Source organism: Hibiscus syriacus, unplaced genomic scaffold (assembly GCF_006381635.1).
Source record: "Hibiscus syriacus cultivar Baekdansim isolate YM2019G1 unplaced genomic scaffold, ASM638163v2 tig00112124_pilon, whole genome shotgun sequence".
NCBI lineage: Eukaryota > Viridiplantae > Streptophyta > Magnoliopsida > Malvales > Malvaceae > Hibiscus > Hibiscus syriacus.
The window spans coordinates 469945-491296 of record NW_024063258.1 but is presented as its reverse complement, the minus strand read 5'-3'; the positions used below and the strand labels follow the sequence as shown (position 1 = coordinate 491296).

Sequence of the window (21352 nt, the reverse complement as noted above, 5' to 3'; positions counted from 1 at the left end):
GTGGCGACTACTAATCATTTAATCCAAGTCAAAGCCCAATTCAAGGCCCAACTGAAAGACGGTCGCGACAGATTGCATTACTCGTATTCCTATCAATCTGATCATGGACCTGATCAGAGAATTGAATAGAAGGAATATAACCAGTTCGATCCGTAATAACATCTTTATGACAACTTCATCGTCCATAAAACATGATGTTGAACCTTTCTTACCAGTCAACTGCTTGCCATCCGCAACCATGCTTGCATAAGTAGCTTTGTTCTTACCATTCTGAGCATGCGTTTCATCACCCATACCTTCCTCATTATTATTAATTTTCGATTTAGGGCTATGAGGGACCACATCTTCTCCATCAGCATCCATAGCAGAATACGACCTCATGGTCCTCACTTTCATTCACGTCTCTACCCTTTTTTAAGGCTCGCTCAACACTCAACTGCGTTGGGGAGACTGGGCGTTCTCGAGCAGGAGCGATGGGGATGATCGAAATATTCTCCTACAGGGTTAACTTACGTTGAGAATAAAAAATATTTTTAACTTCCATGTCCAACACATTTTAGTCTCATCTCAGCACTAAACTACCATGTAATCCATATATTAATGAGTTAACAAACCAATGCTCAAATTGAAACCAAAACAAAAATATAAAACTAAAATTGATTTTTTTAAATATAATGGAAAAATCGATACAAATTTTAAAATTAAGTGGAATTTAGTTTATCCGGAAATTATTGTAGGAGCCTCGCCCTCACCCAAATCGACCTATAAGCATTTGATTACAAGAGTAGCGACAGATATTTCTTCCCCGGCAGCCATGGATAATATAACATTTATCTCCGGTTTTAAATTTTTAATTAATCCAAACATCCTTTGTTAAATTACCCTCTCTTTCTGATTCGTTTGTGCATCTTTTTGTTTCTTCATTCAATCAATGACTCTATTTCATCCAACAACGACCACCAAATCAACCTTCTTTGATTCATTTCAAGCCTCTCTCTCCAGGTTCCATGGCCTCCCTCTCCCTTTTTTCAGGTCTAATCTCCCTCTCAAAACCCTAATTTTTTGTGCTGCTAACCATACCATCGCTTCAAGCTCACATGTTCACCGATACCCAGAAAGCCAAACCAAAACTTTTCCCACCGTGAGAAGTAATTGGTTAGATAATTGGAACAAAACCCTCAAAAGAAATGGGCCGAAACCACCGAAAACAGTGTTCAACTATAGAAAAAATGGGAATTCATGGAGCTTGTCTTATTCAAAGAGTGGTAACAATGGTAGCAGCACCAGCAGTAGTACAATAGAGAAAATAGTGGAGAAATTGAAGAAATTTGGGTACGTTTGAGAGGAAACTGAACAGAAAGGAAAGGGTGAAGAACAACCAAGGAGAGAGACTGAAAGAGGGTCTATAGAGGATATGTTTTATGTGGAAGAAGGAATGTTACCAAATACCAGAGGTGGGTTCTCAATGGAGTCGCCTTTGGGGGTCGAAAGTGTGTTTGAAAGTGATGGGGAAGTATGGTTTCAATGGGAGAAAAGGAAGGAAGAAGAAGAAGAAGAGAAGTGGACAGCCAGAAGAGATGCTAAGACTTCAGTGGCTGAGTTGACTCTGCCCGAGTCTGAACTCAGAAGGTTAAAGAACTTGACATTTCGGACCAAGAGTAAAATGAGAATTAAGGGATCTGGTGTTACTCAAGAAGTGGTGGATACAATTCATGACAAGTAGAAGACTATGGAGATTGTGAGGTTAAAGGTCGAAGGGGCACCTGCGCTTAATATGAAAAGGACGCATGAAATATTGGAGGTTTGCCTCTGATGAACTTTCATTATTTTTTGTTTTTATTGTAGAAAGATCTTAACCATTTTCTTGGAAAGTAGAAATATTTGAAGAATTAACCTCTTTGAAAATGTGTATATACATATCCTGTTGCTATGTTTACTCCATAGATCGTTTGGTTGGGGAATGATATCATCTCACATGAGGAATGTTGTACAAAACTGAAGGAACTATAAATAATAATGTAATTTTAGGGGATGAAAATATGTAAGAATGTTATAAGTCCTATCTCTCTGAGTCGGTATGAAATTGTTAGTTATCTATCTGTTGCTAATTTGGCTGTTTTGTCTTCTCATTTGTGCAGAGAAAAACTGGAGGATTGGTAGTTTGGAGGTACGGGACGTCCGTTTCTTTATATAGAGGTGTTAGTTATGAGGTTCCCTCGGTGCACCTGAACAAACAAATATATAAGAAAAATGAGATGTCTACATATTCATCACCCCCAGTGTCTAATAAAACTAAGGATCCTTCTGACTCGGGTTTTCAAAATGATGGGGCTCCACCAAAGGCGAACTCTGAAACTGCAGCTGAGGAGCATAAAAATGCAGAGCCATTGCCGGAAGTAAAGTATGAAGATGAAGTGGACAAGTTGTTAGAAGGCCTGGGTCCTAGGTATGCTGATTGGCCAGGATGTAATCCCTTACCAGTTGATACTGATTTGCTTCCTGGAATAGTTCCTGGGTATCAGCCTCCATTTAGAGTACTTCCTTACGGAGTAAGATCTTCTCTCGGAGTAAAGGAAGCAACATCTTTGAGGAGACTTGCCAGAGCTCTTCCTCCGCATTTGCTGTAGGTATGCTACAGTTATTGTGTCACTGCATATGATCTAAATACGGTTGTTTTGAATGTCTAATGAAATATACATCACCAGGTAGAAGTAGGCAGCTCCAAGGTCTGGCGGTGGCCATGATTAAATTGTGGGAAAAAAGTTCTATTGCTAAGATTGCACTCAAACGAGGAGTGCAACTAACTACTAGTGAGAGAATGGCGGAAGATCTCAAGGTAATTGAACTAAATTTTCTCAGCCATTTCGTTGTATCTTTGTGTCAACTAGTATCCAATGCTTCTTATCCTTTTTATGGTGTTATCTTTATCCTCTGAGATGTGAAAGGTTTTTGGTAAAACGCTTAGCTTTTTGAACAGTTAATGAATCAAACATGAATGTATTTTGTTTTCTGTTCAAGAACATAGCCTATGTTGAGTCGTTCCGACTAATGGGAATATGTTAGTGAACGTTGTCCAATTGTCCCTACTATTATCTTATTGCACACCTGCCTTCTGTTTCTAGAAATCCAGCTTCTGAATTCCTTGTGATTGAAGCCATGAGGAATAATTTGAATATGAAATATTTGTGCTATTTATGCGCAATAATAATTCAGCGTTCCTTCAGTAATCAATGAAATCATTCAACTAAATTAGACAACTTGATCAAACTTCCCCCATTCTTCTGTTTTGGCTATCATCATCTCGTAATCATTCTAACAATGTGTTGGTGGTACACTACTGCCCGAGGCTGAATAAGTAGTACATATCAGTTATATTTCACAAACATGTTATGTTCAACTATTTGTGCTCCGAAAACACCAGATTGAACTGTAGATCACGTACTTTTTATGATTGGCTTCAGAAATTAACGGGGGGGCATGCTTCTCTCCAGAAACAAGGACTTCTTGGTCTTCTACCGGGGAAAGAACTTTTTGTCAGCGGATGTTGCTGAAGCATTATTGGAAAGGGAAAGATTGGCAAAGTCCCTGCAAGATGAAGAGGAGCAAGTGCGGTTAAGAGCCTCAGCTTTGTTTGTATCAAGCACTGAAGTAGCCAAGCAATCAGGGGCTGCAGGTACCCTCGGAGAAACTTTGTATGCAGATGCTAGATGGGGAAAGATGCTGGACAATCATCGTAAGGAAAAAGTTATGAAGGAAGCAGAAATGTTGAGGCATGCCAACCTAGTCAAGAAACTTGAAAAGAACTTGGCTTTTGTGAGTTCCTTGAATAGTCATTAGCTACGTTTTCATGCATTGTTTCTTAGTTTTATACTCTGAATACTGCCACTAGTAATTTGTATATTTAAACGTACATAGGCTTGAATGTGAGGTTTTTTCCATTTCAGGCTGAGCGAAAGCTATTGAAAGCTGAACGAGCTTTATCTAAGGTTGAAGAGTCTTTAAAACCAGCTGACAGACAGGCAGATCCGGAAAGCATAACTGATGAAGAAAGGTTTATGTTCCGCAAGATCGGGTTGAGGATGAAAGCTTTCTTACTTCTTGGTATCTCTCTTCTACAAGAGTTATCATAGTCTTCGTTTTTAGAAATCGAGATTTTTATGGGAGTTCAATTTCTCACTTCAGGTAGACGTGGAGTTTTCGATGGTACTATAGAGAACATGCACTTACACTGGAAATACAGGGAATTGATTAAGATCATTATGAAGGCTAAAAATTTTGATCAGCTAAAAAAGGTCGTGATAGCGCTTGAAGCCGAAAGTGGTGGAGTTTTGGTTTCTGTTGATAAAATCTCCAAAGGATATGCCATAATTGTTTACCGAGGAAAGGACTATGAGCGACCTTCTACAATGAGGCCGAAGAATCTTTTGACAAAGAGGAGGGCTTTGGCACGTTCTATTGAGCTTCAAAGACACGAGGTATCTCTCGATAACTCCTTAATTTACCGATTGACATTGCATACACCTCTGAAAGGGCTAATCTTTTCTACTCATTCTGTTAACAGGCACTCTTAAAGCATATTTCAGCACTGCAGGCTAGGGTGGAGAAAATAAGATCTGAAATAGTATGTTTTCTTCTGTACCATATTAGCTTTTTTCTTCTTCGTTCAATGGTTTGACCATGGATATAATGCATTAACCTTGCATGCAACTTTGGTAGGATCAAATGCACAGCATGGACGGCCGAGGAGACGATGAATTCTATGACAGTAGATTCTTCATATCCTACTGATGACGATGATGCCGAGGTATAGCCTTTTATTCTCACGCTCGGTCTGCTGCTGCTGCTTGATGTAAGATATTTGATCGAATGCTTTGTTTTCTTTCGAAAATTTTCCGGTATCTACATGAGGAAGGGGATGAGGCCTACCTTGGGACATACGACAGCGAAGATGATGGTGAAGACGAAACCGAGTTTCCCGTTCCATAACCGACATCAAGAGTATAAATCATATCACATCTCGTCTCTTACTTGCGGTGTTTTTTTTATATCCATATCAATTTAATTATTTTTCTACTTAACTTCCTAAAAACTATTTCTTTTTTACTTTCAACTCTTATAAAAATATTTTTGAATAAAATTACCCATTTATATAATCAATAGTGTTAATTGCATCATACACTCAAAGTTTGATATTCATTACAAATTGATCTATGAACTTTTAAATATTTTAATTTCATCCCCAAACTATAACTATCATTCTAAATTAGTCCTCAAACTTTTTGAATATTTCAATTTCGTCCTTAAACTATGACCTTCATTCTAAATCAATCTCAAACTTTTTGAACATTCTAATTTTATTCCAAACTATACGTATATACTATTCACATATATTATTAATAAAATCTTTAGGCTAAATCATATTATAATATGTATGGAACAAAGCAAAATTTAGGGTAAACTATAGTTGAAACTAATTATATATTTGGATGAATTTGAGGATGACATTAGAACATTCAAAAGTTTGATGACCAATTTAGAAAGAGGGTCAAAGCATAAAATTTATCAGGCTCATTCGCGTCTATTACCCTATCAAGTTGGGCGATGAAATTTGAAAATATTGTAGGCAGATTTTTTTTTTGAAAAATATATGCGTTGAAAAATTATTTTAGATTCTAAATTGTTTATTATAATACACATAAATTTATCATGCTCATTCGACGAATTATATAAAATATATTAAAAAATAAAACATGTCATATGGATCGAAAAAATTTATGCAAAATTCGTCTTGTTCTCATGATAAATTTTAATTATTTATTATATTTTATACTTATCATATCCCCTTATTAATTCTGAACAAATAACTTAGATTTCAAATTAATTTCTGAATCAAATTGAGATAAATTATTTAAATTTCTATTTAAATTTAATTATAATTATTCATACTATTATTTTATTTTAATTTAAATAATTTTCATAACCATATATATTATATAGAATGCAAAATGCAAAATTGAAGGACTCAAAATTTAAAATTATTTCACTAATTATTAAAAACTTTGCACTAATAAAATTTTATTTTATAACTCGACTCAAATTTAATTTTTTTAGTTGAATCAAGTTTATAAATTTTCAGTCCTCTTTAATCCACAATCTTGTTAATCTACTATATTCAACCCTTTTCCCCCCAAAAATTTCTGTTCTCTATGAACCCTAACCCACAATCTTCATCTTTTGATGAAATAATATTAAAATTTTAACAATTTTCAAGGAGAATGACGGATCGAATCAAATCACATTCTAGTATCAAAGTAAAATTAATTAATTTACTTATTGTTTTATTTGAGTTTTCAATGTTTCAATATTTTTAAAATTATTATTTGATATCGGTAACGAGTTTGTGTTTTTAATGTTTGGAATTATTAAAGATATTAGGTTGATTTTAAATTTTGAGATAATTGTTGTTATTATCCAAGATATGTTAATAAGTTCATTATTTTTGTTCATCGTCTAAGATAATTTCGTTCAATTTTAATAGCATCGATAAAGAAAAAACAACTCAACGATTTCAAAACATGAAAAAGCTTCTTGGACAATTGTAAGAAAAATGTATGAGTTGTTGAACTTTATTTGATGTTTCTTTTCTTTTAGTTATTTTTTTAATACTCTTATGTTACTGTAGTTATATTTTACATTAATTTATCGAGTTTTAGTGTCATGCATTGCTTTATGTGATTTTATCTGAATATCGTTTAAAATTATGATACCGTAATTATGTTACATTTTTTCTTTCATTTAATATTATAGAGGTTTTCAATTAGACATAATTTGGATAAATTTGATTCGATATATAATAAAATCATCTTTCCAAGCAAAAAGAAATTGATTTCAAATTCTATATGAAATATTGCGAAGTGTTCCCATCTTGGTATTATACGAAATCAAAAGACTACTTCATTACACTTCAGTATAATATGTAAAGCTTCTGTGCCATTCTGCTGACCATCAAAACAAAACATGAATCCTTGGAATGCTTAATTATTTACCATGAAAGCTCTAATTCTCTTGTAATAAATTTCCCACATCTCGTGTTATTGCCATGTCATTTTATCATTTTGATTTCTATATTGTTTTGGTATAAAATAGCTTGTCTGTTTTGTAGTCACCATGGAAGCGTAACTTTGTGTATATTTTCAGTTATCCAAACTTTGAAACCGTAAGATTTTTTTTTTGGGATAAGAAAGAGAGACCTTATTAAAAAATTCTTTCATAACCGCCGAAACGTCAGTAGGTATATCAACAGATATTGGAATGAGGAAAAGAGTTCCTCGGAGGTTTTATTACCAAAACAAAACAAAGTACAGTCTTACAATCCGCAACACAACTTAAACCATGAAAAACTACCTCCTAACAGAACATAAATATATCACCTACGACAACCCTTTACAAAGCAGAACCGAAACACCAAACACAACGACGAAAACACACAAACAAGAGAAGACAACACCCCTGAAACCCATTAGCCAATTCCAGATTTGGCTAACTCATCTGCCTCCCAGTTCGCGCTTCTCGAAATGAGCCTCAGAATAATCCTTCTGTCCGAGATATATGCTGAAATTTCCTTCACCGAGCAGAAAAGAGGAGAACACGACCCCAGATTCTTTATCCCCTCAACAGCTTTAGTACAATCAGTTTTCAAAATTAGGCGACCCTTGTTGCACCAGACTGAATCCGCAAACAGCTTCAGCCCAACTTTATTGCCAATAATTCTGACAGAACAGGAGGGCTAGCATTGACATTTTTAGAAAAAATATACAGCACATTACATTGTGTCCCTTAACAAACCACCGATTCCTTCTTTGGACCAGTCCTTAACCATTGCACCATCAACATTAAATTTGTAAATTCCCACATGAAGAGGACACCACGCCGAAACAACAGAAGGATCTCTCAGGCCACCTGACCACTTGTCAGCCAAAGATGGATCACCCACCAGACAATCAAAAGGAATAGCAACTTTAGGGAATTTTTCTGAAAACCACACAACCACCTTGTACCTTGTTAAGAAAAAAAATGAGCGTAGAGTCTACTTTTCTTCTCTCAAAGACTACCTTGTTTCTATATTTCCAAATTGACCACAACGCCGCACTAGGGATGAAAGACCATATAACTGACCTAGGAGTTAAACTAAACCAAGCAGACAAAAGCCCTGCAAGGTTCCCAGGCAAAGCAAAAGACAAGTTCCACAACCGCAGGAACTTTGTCCAAACGTCCCAGGCTACTCCACACGAGATAAATAAATGGGATATTGTCTTCGAAACCAAACCACAAAGAGGGCAAGCAAAGTCTTCAATCCCTGAAACTTTACGTTTCAATAAATCAACCCTTACAGCCATTTTCTGGTGAGTAACCTGCTACACGAAAGTTTCCACACGCAGTGGAGCTACACCAAGCCATACTAAATTAGACCAGAGAAACTCCTCCTCCCCTGATCTATTTAATAACTCAACACATGAACTTACCGAGTAGGACCCCTCACCATTACCTGTCCAAACAAAAACATCATCCTCAAGGAACTCAAAAGACATATTGTTCAGCACATTATAAAGAGACATCCATTGATCCAACTCCCAATCTGAGAGGTTCCTCCTCATTTATAAGTCCCACCACCATCCAGCTGAAGAAAACTTCCTAAACTCAGCAACTTTGCCCTCTTTATTCACCGATAGAGCAAAAAGTCGCGGGTATTCCACTTTTAGAGGAGAATTACCCAACCAAATATCATGCCAAAACCTGATATCTCTTCCCGAGCCCACTTTGAACCGGATAAAGAACGCCTTAAAATAATCATTTTCCATACAATTCCTAATCACCCCTTTCCACATCCACGATGCTTGAGACAGAACAGAATTATCCACCAAGATTGACCTCGAATCAGAGTTATTTTTATAGCAGATCACTTTCATTAGCATATTTTCACACCTATTTCCCCAATAAAGCTCTGTTCAACAAGTTCAAATTCGAAACGCCTAGGCCACCCACATTTTTCGGCTTATAAACATTTGACCAGCTTACCCAGTGAATCTGACTCCTATCCACTGAATCACCCCAAATGAACTTTGCCATTATTAAATTTAATCTCTTTAGAACACACTTAGGTAGTTTGAATATGGACATAAAACACAAGGGTAACAAGCAAAGAAGAGATTTAATTAAAACTACCCTTCCTGCGAGGGACAAAGAAGCTGCCTTCCACCCGACCAACTTTTTGTAGAATCTTTGGATAACAGGATCCCATAACAAAACGGAGTTCTTTGCCTCTAGAGGGAGGCCTAATATTCTATCGGGAAGGCCCCCACCGAACAACCAATCACTGCAGCCCACTCACTCAGGACTTCAACACTGACATTGATTCCAAACAACCGACTCTTTGTCAAATTTAATTGCAACCTAGACATTATCTCGAAAATTATCAAAATCCTACTCACATTCTTTAGCTCACCAAGAGAGGCATTACAGAAGATTAAAAGGTCATTGGCAAATTGAAGGTGAGAAAACATAAAAGAATTACTCGGTTTCCCAATTTTGAACCCTCTAAACAGCCCCAAACTTACAACCTTGGACATCATCAAGCCCAAAATCTCTCCCATTAAATTAAATAACAGAGGAGATAAAGAACACCCCTGTCTAAGGCCCCTCTCCATCTTAAACTCTTCTAAATGAGACCCATTCACAAGGATGGAAACAAAGGCTGAATGTAAACGATTATGAATCCAAGAGAACCACCTCTGACCAATGCCCATTAATTCCATAACTTTCACTAGCAACTTCTAATTCACTGAATCATATTCTCTTTTGAAGTCAACCTTGAAAGTAAATCCTTTGAGACATTTCTTCCTCCAAAAGTCGATGCCCTCAATAGCTATAAATAAGCAATCCATTATTTGATCCCTGGAATGAAAATAAATTAAGAAGGGACAATTATCGAATCCAAGCAACACCTCAACCATCTTGATAACACTTTTGATAAAATTTTATACAGCCCTCCAACAAGGCTGATTGACCTATAATCCTCTATATTTACCGAATTTACCTTTTTCGGAATAAGGGTTATAAAAGAATGGTTAACCACATTCTCCCACCCTCTTCCTAAGTAGAAAACATTGAAGAAACTTAAGATGTCATTTTTCAACCTCGGTCAAAACTTCTTAAAGAACCCGGATTCATACCATCCAGACGACACTTTATTACTATCTGATGAAGATACCACATCCCAAATTTCATCCTCCGAGAAAGGCCTCTCCAGGAAAGAACTATGCTTCTCCGAAATCTTTGAGAAATTTAAATCCATGTCCTCCACTTCAATTGTAGGATCTCTATTAAAAGCCTCTTTAAAAAAATTCCACAATGTTGGATTTTATCAATTTAGGATATGAAATTACCTTGTCAGCCACTCTCAGCATCTTTATAGCATTTACCTTTTATCTATTAGCTGTACATAAGTGAAAAAAACCTAGGTGGCGTTTGGTTGGATAGAATTCCTTGGAATTGGTGGGAATTGGAATCCAATTCCACCACTTTCCCATGTTTGGTTCAAGTTTTTCAAGGGAATTAGAATCCCTGATGGAATTCAATTCCATCAAATGAGGGAAAGTGAATTCCATCAAAAAATGGATGGAACTCAATTCCCTTGTTGGAGGGAATTGAAATTTGACCATACTACCCTCATCAATCCTTTGATAACTTATTCATATGTTGAATAAATTTTTTTTTTATTATTTCGGGTCAGGTCGGGTTTCTAATTCATATATTCGGGTCGGGTCGGGTTCGGGTTTAGGGTAAAAAATCAGACCGACTCGAAAATATATATAATTCAGGTCGGATCGGATTAAGTCACTCTTTTTATTAAATAAAAATATTTTTTTATTATTTCGGGTCGGGTCGGGTTGGATTTCTAATTCATATATTTGGGTCGGATGAAACTTTATTTTGTTCGGGTCGGGTCAGGTTTTTTAAGTGAGATATTCGGGTCGGGTTCGGGCTTAGGGTGAAAAAAATCGGACCGACCCGAAAATATATATAATTTGGGTCGGGTCGGATTAAGTCACTATTTTTATTAAATAAAAATATTTTTTTATTATTTCGGGTCGGTTCGAATTTCTAATTCATATATTCGGGTCGGGTCAGATGAAACTTTATTTTGTTCCGGTCGGGTTTTTTAAGTGTGATATTTGGGTCGAGTCTGGTTTTTTTAAGTGTGATATTCGGGTCAGGTCGGGTCGGGTTCGGGTTTAGGGTGAAAAAAAACTGGAATGACCCGAAAAAATATATAATTTTACCTTATATATTTAGGAATAATTACAATAATACCCCTCTATATATAATTTTTTTTCAATTAAGTCAATGTTTTTATTGAATAAAAATAATTTTTTATTATTTTGAGTCGTGTCGAGTCGAGTTTCTAATTCATATATTGAATAAAAATAGTTTTTGGTATATTTTTTGGTAACTAATTAACATACTCCGATTGGAATGTATCGAAATATTGCTCTATTTTTTGGTAATTTATTAACATATTTTGATTGCAATGATTTTAACTTATAATGTTTATTAGCATGATTTTTATAATTTATTGAAATGAATAATCAATCAATAAAATGAAAAATTAATATATTTTTTTATTTTTTATAATATATTACTACATGTAAGTTGTAAAATAAACTAAAATAAAGCAAAAAAAATAAGAAGGGTAATTCTGTCATTTTACATTACTAAAATCAAATTCATCTGACATGTCTGCGAACCAAACAGAATATGGAATTGGATTCCAATTCCTTCACATATTCCAATTCCCTCATAAACATTCCAGCGAACCAAACACCACCCTAGAGTTTCAATCTCTTTCAGAAAATCATTTTGCACGAGACTTCTGAATCAAAATCTGCTCCTCCTCCTTATATAAATCCCATAACTCCTCCTTCGCCTTCACCAAACCTTCACTAGAAACGAACTTGGACCCTTGCTAGAGAGCTAATTCCATCTCATGAATAGACTTTTCCAAACTCGAAACTGAGTTCTGCAGCTTTCGAAAACTTTTTTTGGACCATCTCTTTATGGCAGCTCTTGACCTTCTTAAGATGCTAAAAATCCCCTTTTTTCTGCTGCCCCTCTTAATCTTTTGAAACTCTGATTCCATCATCTCCTTGAATCCATCCTCTTCCATAATATAATTAAATAGCCTGAAAGGTTTTGGGCCCCAATTCACCCTACGGTTTTCCAAGATCGCATTATGGTCCGATAAAGACCTTGGCGGTAAGGTCTCACTAATTCTTGGAAACTCAATTTCCACCAGTGACGTCCCCCCTCCATTCTCCAACGTTTTAGATTCTTCCCTCTTCCTCTTGTTCGAAATCAAGGCTTCTTTATAAGATATGTCATCTCTTAAACTACGTAGAGACTCATCTCCCTCCCTAGTATTCATCTTCTCAGCCTCAGATTGCTTTTTCACCACTGTGGACACTTTTCCTTAAGCAACTGCTCCTTTCCTAACCTTCTTATACTTCGCAATCTCAACTGAGACTCTCCTCCCATCAATCAATGTACCATTGACATTCGCGATAGTCTTCCTCAAATCTTTCTCATTAGCAAACTGAACAAAGCAAACATGGAGGCTTTGTACTTTGGTTTCTGTTATGGTTGGAGAAGAAGAAGAACGGGGAGGAGAGGAGGATTTAGGAATGGACGAGCGAGGGGAGAAATTGGGAATGGATGTGCAATGGTTAGGGATTGGAAAATGTAAATTGGGAATTAAAGCACGAGATAGCCAGGTGATTATCTTACCGACGAGCTGGAGCAGGCCAGAAGGATCCGAGGAACACTGGAGCGGCCCAAACAAGATGACCAATACCTGCTGAAGAAAGGAAATGACACAGAACCATTCTGTTAGTACAAATGCCAGCTGGCATAAGTTAGATTCTACGTACTACATTGTAACTAAATAAAATACCTGCTTGTAGTCATCTTTTCCTTATGAAATGAATGAATGAATTCTCAGCTTTCTTGAATCCCTTTTCTTCTCTTCTTTAATCTCAATTATGTCTATTCTTCGTCTAATTTTCTTCTCTAATCTCCTAGGGTCATAACAATTGGTATTCAGAGCCATCATTTCCTGGCAATTTGAAGCAAAGAACCAAACCATGGTCGAAACTCCTAATCTTTCTTCAATCCAGCAACAGATTGCAGAACTTACAACTCTGGTGATGCAAGCAACGAATGGCACAAAACCTCCTAAATGGTGGGAAGAACAGGATAATCGGATCAGTAAACTGGAAGCTAGGATGACAACGACTCAAAGCTACATGGAGCAGATATTGGGGATTTTAATAGGGAGAACGGAGGAGCAAGTCCAAAACAGCCCTGAAATTGTGCAGATGTCACATGTGGCAATAGAAGATACAAATGATAGGTATCAAGTGTTTGATAAACTGCCAACAAGAGCATTTGATGCAATTCCATTCATTACTGGAACCATAAAAGTTGATTCACGACTACAACAAAATGATAATCTGAGTGGGCTTAGCAAATTGATTTCGTGGGAAATTCTAGTGGACATCGAGGAACAAGAACAAACCATTTCAGAGAATGCTCAAGTAAGTACTCCTAACATCCTTAAGACTGATGGAATGAGGATTCTGGAAAAATTGGGAAAGATCACTGCCACTTATTATGACACAGGATGGAGGGCTAAGGACAAACTTGTTTACATGGACAATAAAGGAGATAACGGTAGGTTGGGTCATGGAGATGTTGAAGATCGAAAAACTCCTACTCTGGTTGAGGGAATGAAGGATAGACATGTCAAGTATACAGCTTGTGGTTCAAACTATAGTGTTGCTATATGTCTCCATAAATAGGTATCCGGTACTGAAGAATCTCAATGCTCGGCTTGTAGACAAGCTTTTGGGTTCGCTAGAAAAAGGCATAATTGCTACAACTGTGGACTTGTGCATTGTCGTTCCTGCAGTTCAAGGAAAGCACTAAGAGCAGCTTTGGGCCCTAATCCTGGGAAACCTTTTCGTGTCAGTGATTCCTATTTTGTTAAAATGAACAAGGTTTTTGAAGCTGGTAATAATAGTAGGAATTTTGTACCTCACCTTTCAGCTGAGAGCAAGAACAGGTTGGATAAGGCTAAAACAAGATTATCCAAATCTGCTTATACTTCAAATATAGATTTGATTAAGCAGTTAGATATCAAAGCAGCCAAACAAGAAAAAAAGGATAGTCATCCAGTTCTTCGGGTCATTATGACAGGGGAGATCTCTATTTCATCAGTTAAGGATTCTCATCGACAGGAACAAAAAGAACGTTCTCTTGCACTGCTACATCAGATGATTGAAGATGCTCATATGAGCAAACGAAAATTTCTTAGCGGTAAGCTTCATAATCTAGCAAGAGCTATCACTGATGAAGAAATGGAAGTAAGTTTTACCAATGGTGAAGGACCAGAAGTTGATCTCAAAGTACAATCCGGTATTGACAAGGATGGTGTTATTGGACTTGGGTTAAAAGCTGTCAAACAGATGTCATTAACTTCCACGGCCGGAGACAATAGCATGCGGTTTGTTGGATATGATATGATGGATGCTGGGAAGATACTATTTGCTCCTATAAGTGCAAAACCCACAACCTATTTGTCACAATTTATTCTCCATATTGCTACAATAGGTGACATAATGGATGGAACAGATACAACTCACGATTTTAACTTTTTCTCACTTGTATTTGAATGGCCTAAAGATCTTTTAATTCGTTTGGTCTTCGACCAAGGAAGCACAGATGCAGCTGGCAAAGTAGCAGAGATAATGTCTGCCGACTTTATTCATGAAGTGATTTCAGCATGTGTACCCCTAGTTTATCCTCCATATTTTGGTCATGGATGGTGATAACTCCTTGAAAATGTCATATTTTAGGACCTTTTCACTTAAGTTATTGAATGTCTAAGAGCCCATTTAGGACCATTTAGATGCATTTAGGAGCATATAGTTGCATGTGGTGGATTTCAGTTTGCCGTGGCATTTTATTTTTACAGCGGTACTGCTTTATGGGAAAGGTACTTGTCTGATGGTGTGCAAGTATTGAAAGCAAGGAAAAGAGGAAAGAAAATGCCGTGGCATAAGGAGAATGCTGAGCAGAATGAAAATGCCGAGTCTGATTGGCATTTCGAAAACGAACAAAGTGAAAGAATATATTTTTGCAGCCAGCGGTCTCTGACTCCTCGAGAGCTATGCCCAAGAAATCTGCCTCGAAGATCCTGCTTGGAGGAACCGGCACTGCAACCGCCGACTTTGATAATAACGCCGCCTGACCTTGCAGGTTCTGTCTATCCTTGGGCGTCTGCAGTGGGATTGTGCCGGGTCTAAGCCAGCAACCCAGGCTGGATCACAACCAGCTCTGCCCGACTCCCAAGCAAATTAACCATGGTTTTGGGGTTTCCTAGGATGGTTAACACCAAAGCTTAGGATTTCTTTTCCCCTATAAATAGAGGAGGAAGCCATATTGAAGAAGACTTTAGTTCCAGCCACATTTGATCTTAAAAAGTTAGAGAGAGAAAGTCTCATCTTTCTCCGTCAATCCCACTTGTCGTGGCATTTCTCCTTGACTAGTAGAAGGGAGTGGCGTTCTAAGCATCCAAGAGGAGCTAGTTCGCTGGGAGAAGTCCTTGGTGGCCGAGGAAGGCATTTGGCAGTGCACGTTGAAGGCTTTTTCTCCTACCCTTAGTACTTGCTTTTATATTTTGTTGTTGGGTTGTAAGGAACGAATGAATCTTGCTTTCTGCTTGTTGATTTCGAACCCCGCCATGAACTAATCCTATTTGGTGGGAGTTCACATGGTTATTTAAGTTGTTATTTTAATGAATGGTTGTTGTTTCATGCTCTATTCTGTTTTGTTTATGATGCTTAAAGCCTTGAGGTTGTAGGAGCTATGAGAGTAGCCTTTCCTTAGGAGGGTTCATGAGGTTCGATAGAATGCCTTGGCAATTTATCTTTAGTCTTCGAGAGAAGCTAGGGAGGAACTACATAAACAACGGGTTCTAGATAGTAACTAGGCCTAATCCACCTTAGAGATAAGGATAGGATTTCATTCGACTAAAAGGAGTTGTGTATAAACGATAGGTTAGATGTTAATGCTACCGCAAAAAGGTATTACCGAGACATATTCTATTAGCTGAGTCAATAGGATCACTACTTGGGCTTACGCCAATCGGTTTTGCCAGGGCATCTTTAGTCTGTCGAGTCCCTTACTAGAGATAGCATAGGGCACATTAGTAGACTCTGTCGGGCAGGGTAAGCAGACAAGAAGCACCATTCAGAGAAATAGACTTAAGTTTTCCTTGTGTCTCCCATCACTCATTTCCATTGCTGCTTGTCTTGTGAGAAAGCTAAAGTCCTACATATATTAAATCTAGTATTTGCATTTTATTTTGCCTTGACATTTCCATTTGTTTTCACGTATCACAATTTAATTTGCCACGACATATCCATCTGCTACCACACTATCACCATTCCATTTCCACTACGTCCATTCCATTTTGCCACTGCATTCTCATCTGTATATACCATAACTAACTTTACTTAGGTGACAAAGTAAAGTGCCTTGACAAACCTATTTGATTTCCCCAATTCCCTGTGGAGACGATACTCTACTTATCACTTTATTACTTGTTCGATTGTGTATACTTGCACACATATCTGCATCATATTTTAGTACTCACAAATAGCGGACAAGTTTTTGGCGTCGTTGCCGGGGAATTGGCAACTGGATGTTAATTAGTTTTGTCATAGCATTTTTATTTTACTTGTTCAATTTTTTTGTATAGTTTTACTTGTTATTTTCCTTGTCTTTTTCAGGTTTTTATTTTACGTACTCAAAGTGCTCCAGCAAAGATGTATCAAAATGGAAATCAAGGAATAGGTCAAGAGGAATATCAACATGCCGAGGCAATTCCAAATGCTGGGAATGCAGCTAGGCCTCGTAGTATTCGAGATCATTTAAATATTATCATGGATGAACTAAATCCTGGAATTTTGGCACCCATGATTCAGATAGCCCACTTTGAGCTCAAACCGGTTATGTTCGACATGTTGGACTTTATTGGACAGTTTGGTGGTGCTCCTCATGAGGATGCAAGGTAACATGTTCGGGCATCCAACTCAGCATGTCTATTATGCCACGGTAATCACAATGAGAGTGACTGCCCGACCAATCTAGAGTCCATCAACTTTGTAAATAACTACAATCGAGGTAACAACAACCCCTATTCTAACGATCTTGGATGGTGTCAACATCCAAACATTTTTTGGGGAAATCAAGGAACCAGCAACTCTAGTCAGCCCGCTAGGCAGCAGAACTTCAGTGACTCCCAGGGTTTTCAAACGAATATGCCATGGCATAATTCTAACGAGGGAGTACCATATTCATCTAACACAAGCTCTTTGGAGGCCACGATGCAAGATTTTATCGCAACAATGAAGACTATGTTGCAAGACCATGCGACCTCTATAAAAAGTCAAGAAGCTCTGCTTCAGAGCCATAATTCGTCGTTGAGGGCTTTGGAGGGTCAGGTTGGCCAAATTCCCACGGCATTACATTTTTGCCCACATGGCAGTCTACCTAGTGATACTGAAGTCACTAAGGATCAAGACATGGAGCATTGTGGTACATTGAGCTCAAGGAGTGGCATCAAAATCTATAAAGATGCTAAGTTTGGGGGGAAGACACTCGGAGAGCCCGATCATGAGATTATGCACGAAGATCGGAAGGTGCAAGAAGATTCACATTCGCTGGAAAATAAGGATGAGGGTTCGAAGAATACAACCAATGAAGAGAAGAAAAATTTTGCCACTGCAAAAGAAAAAACCCCATCAGTAGGAGTTGATGACCAAAAGAAAGCTGCAGAATTTTACCGCAACAAATTTTTATGCAGTGATAATCACTTCAATCTTGATGAAGAAGACGAAGAAGAGCTCGAGGATATTCCAAAGGAGATGAGTAAGTCTAGCTCACCCATAGCTAGACCGGGTATGAAATTTGAACCTTTGAATCCTATTGAATTTACTCATCCTAAACCTCAACTAGCTGCTCATTTTTCTAGGCTAGAAATTGTGAAAGAACTAAGGAATGAAATGGAGATTAAAAAAAATCACTAATGAGAAATTATTATTTGCCGCGGTAATTTCGTGGTATGCTGACATTGTCAAATTTCTCGTTAGTGTTGTTTTGCTTCCTTACTTGACTGGCCTAGGAAAGAACAAGGTCATACACGATGGTGGCTACTAGTATAGGGATGACCTCGACCTCTCCAACGAATTTGATGCCCAAGTGATTTCAAGTTGCCACAGCAAAAAGGAGCGAAAAGAGATCCCATTCCACTACCATTCAACTTCATGCATAGAGCACTTTGAAGGAGAGAGGACTACTGCAAAGGTCCTAAAATTTAGATGTGAAAGACCCGAAATGCCAAGGCAATTTATTTTTAAGGCAGAATTGTTATATGTGTGGGGCATTTTGGTCTACACTGGTGCTCCAATCGAGCGTGACAAATCTGCACTTTTATTGGACGATGTCGATACCGGCTAAGCATCTTGAAGATGCCGTGACATTTCAGATTTACTCTTGTGCATAAATAATATTTTATTATGCTATCGTTTTAGTTTATTTTCTTTTAAGTGCTTATTTTTCTTTGCAAGGTCCATCCCATGTAGCCCACCGAGTCAATGGAGGAGAAACAATATGAGATGCCACGACAAGTTCCTTTGCAAAGGAGCCGACGTCGCCTTAGGAAGGCATCTTAGCGTACAGAGACCCCGCTCCCAGCCGCCCCAGAAGGTCCTAGCACTCCTCAAGTCGCACCCGCGTCTGACTCCAAACATTCCTGCCCCGCTAAGCTCCGCAAGCGCACTCGCCGTGCGACTGCTGCACCACCACCATGAAGCCAAGGTACCTTGCATTGCATTGCATTCATAGCATGTAGTTTTCATTTTTCTTAGATTTAGTAAGCATTGGGGACAATGCTTCTCTCAAGTTTGGGGGAAGTAGGGTTCTCGCATCATTGTATGATAGTATTAGTAAAATGAATATGCCATGACATTAGTAAATATAGAATTAGTTTTCTGGAATTAATTGAGGATGCCTGATGATGAAGAATTCTTGATGGCTAGGATAGAATGTACATGACTGGTTGAGAATGATAGAACCAACTCTAGGACTTGCTTCTTTGAAACCCTTGAACACGAGTGTATGTTTTCCATGCTTGAGAAACTTAGAAATTTTTTATAAGAGAATTCTTAAATGTCGTGGCATAAAACTGTGAATGATGAAAACCCCACATAAAAAAAAAGAAATAGAAGTTATAAATAAATGCCTTGGTATATCTGTAGAGGAACACTCCGCTATGTCTTGGCATATGAGTGAATGAAAGTAGTCACAGGATGACTCTACCTGACTAGCTCGGGGGTGAAAGGTATGCTCCCTTTCATCTAGAGTGTGGGATGGTAGAGTGATGGGCTGACTCTCCTCGTAGCAGAAGTAATAAAAGAAAACAAAGGGGAGTAGTAATTTGAAAATGTCATGGTAAATTGAGAAAGCTTGAGTAGAAAATTTTTAGGTTTATTAAGCATGGACTGGATACAAACACGCACACACCCACATAAAGAATCTTGCCCTAGGGGACGGTACTTGATTTCTCAAACTAGTCTAGCATGTTGAAGCCAAATGCTGAGGGCTGAAATTTTATCCCATATAATTATTCTGCTTCTGAACTTGTCATGGTATTTTTGTTTTGCTTATCACTATCCATTGCTTGAGGACAAGCAATAGCTTAAGTTTGGGGGTGTGATAACTCCTTGAAAAGGTCATATTTTGGGACCTTTTCACTTAAGTTATTGAATGTCTAAGAGCCCATTTAGGACCATTTAGATGCATTTAGGAGCATATAGTTGCATGTGGTGGATTTCAGTTTGCCGTGGCATTTTATTTTTACAGCGGTACTGCTTTATGGGAAAGGTACTTGTCTGATGGTGTGCAGGTATTGAAAGCAAGGAAAAGAGGAAAGAAAATGACGTGGCATAAGGAGACTGCTGAGCAGAATGAAAATGTCGAGTCTGATTGGCATTTCGAAAGCGAACAAAGTGAAAGAAGATATTTTTGCAGCCAGCGGTCTCTGACTCCTCGAGAGCTCTGCCCAAAAAATCTGCCTCGAAGATCCTGCCTGGAGGAACCGGCACTGTAACTGGTGACTTTGATAATAACGCCGCCTGACCTTGCAGGTTCTGTCTGTCCTTGGGCGTCTGCAGTGGGATTGTGCCGGGTCTAAACCAGCAACCCAGGCTGGATCACAACCAGCTCTGCCCGACTTCCAAGCAAATCAACTATGGTTTTGGGGTTTCCTATGATGGTTAACACCAAAGCTTAGGATTTTTTTCCCCTATAAATAGAGGAGGAAGCCATATTGAAGAAGACTTTAGTTCCAGCCATATTTGATCTTAAAAAGTTAGAGAGAGAAAGTCTCATCTTTCTCCGTCAATCCCACTTGCCGTGGCATTTCTCCTTGACTAGTAGAAGGGAGTGGTGTTCTAAGCATCCGAGAGGAGCTAGTTCGCTGGGAGCAGTCCTTGGTGGCCGAGAAAGGCATTTGGCAGTGCACGTTGAAGGCTTTTTCTCCTCCCCTTAGTACTTGCTTTTATATTTTGTTGTTGGGTTATAAGGAACGAATGAATCTTGCTTTGTGCTTGTTGATTTCGAACCCCACCATGAACTAATCCTATTTGGTGGGAGTTCGCATGGTTATTTAATTTAATGAATGGTTGTTGTTTCATGCTCTATTCTGTTTTGTTTATGATGCTTAAAGCCTTGAAGTTGTAGGAGCTACGAGAGTAGCCTTTCCTTATGAGGGTTCATGAGGTTCGAGAGAATGCCTTGGCAATTTATCTTTAGTCTTCGAGAGAAGCTAGGGAGGAACTACATAAACAACGGGTTATAGATAGTAACTAGGCCTAATCCACCTTAGAGATAAGGATAGGATTTCATTCGACTAAAAGGAGTTGTGTATAAACGATAGGTTAGATGTTAATGCTGCCGCAAAAAGGTATTGCCGAGACATATTCTATTAGCTGAGTCAATAGGATCACTGCTTGGGCTTACGCCAATCGGTTTTGCCAGGGCATCTTTAGTCTGTCGAGTCCCTTACTAGAGATAGCATAAGGCACATCAGTAGACTCTGTCGGGCAGGGTAAGCAGAGAAGAAGCACTATTCAGAGAAATAGACTTAAGTTTTCCTTGTGTCTCCCATCACTCA

General features: G+C 38.1%; 1 pseudogene; it reads left to right on the top strand.

Annotated features, from left to right (window-relative positions):
* The first annotated feature begins 796 nt into the window (after nt 1–796).
* Nucleotides 797–5047, top strand: LOC120174795 (annotated as a pseudogene).
* Nucleotides 5048–21352: the final 16305 nt, after the last annotated feature.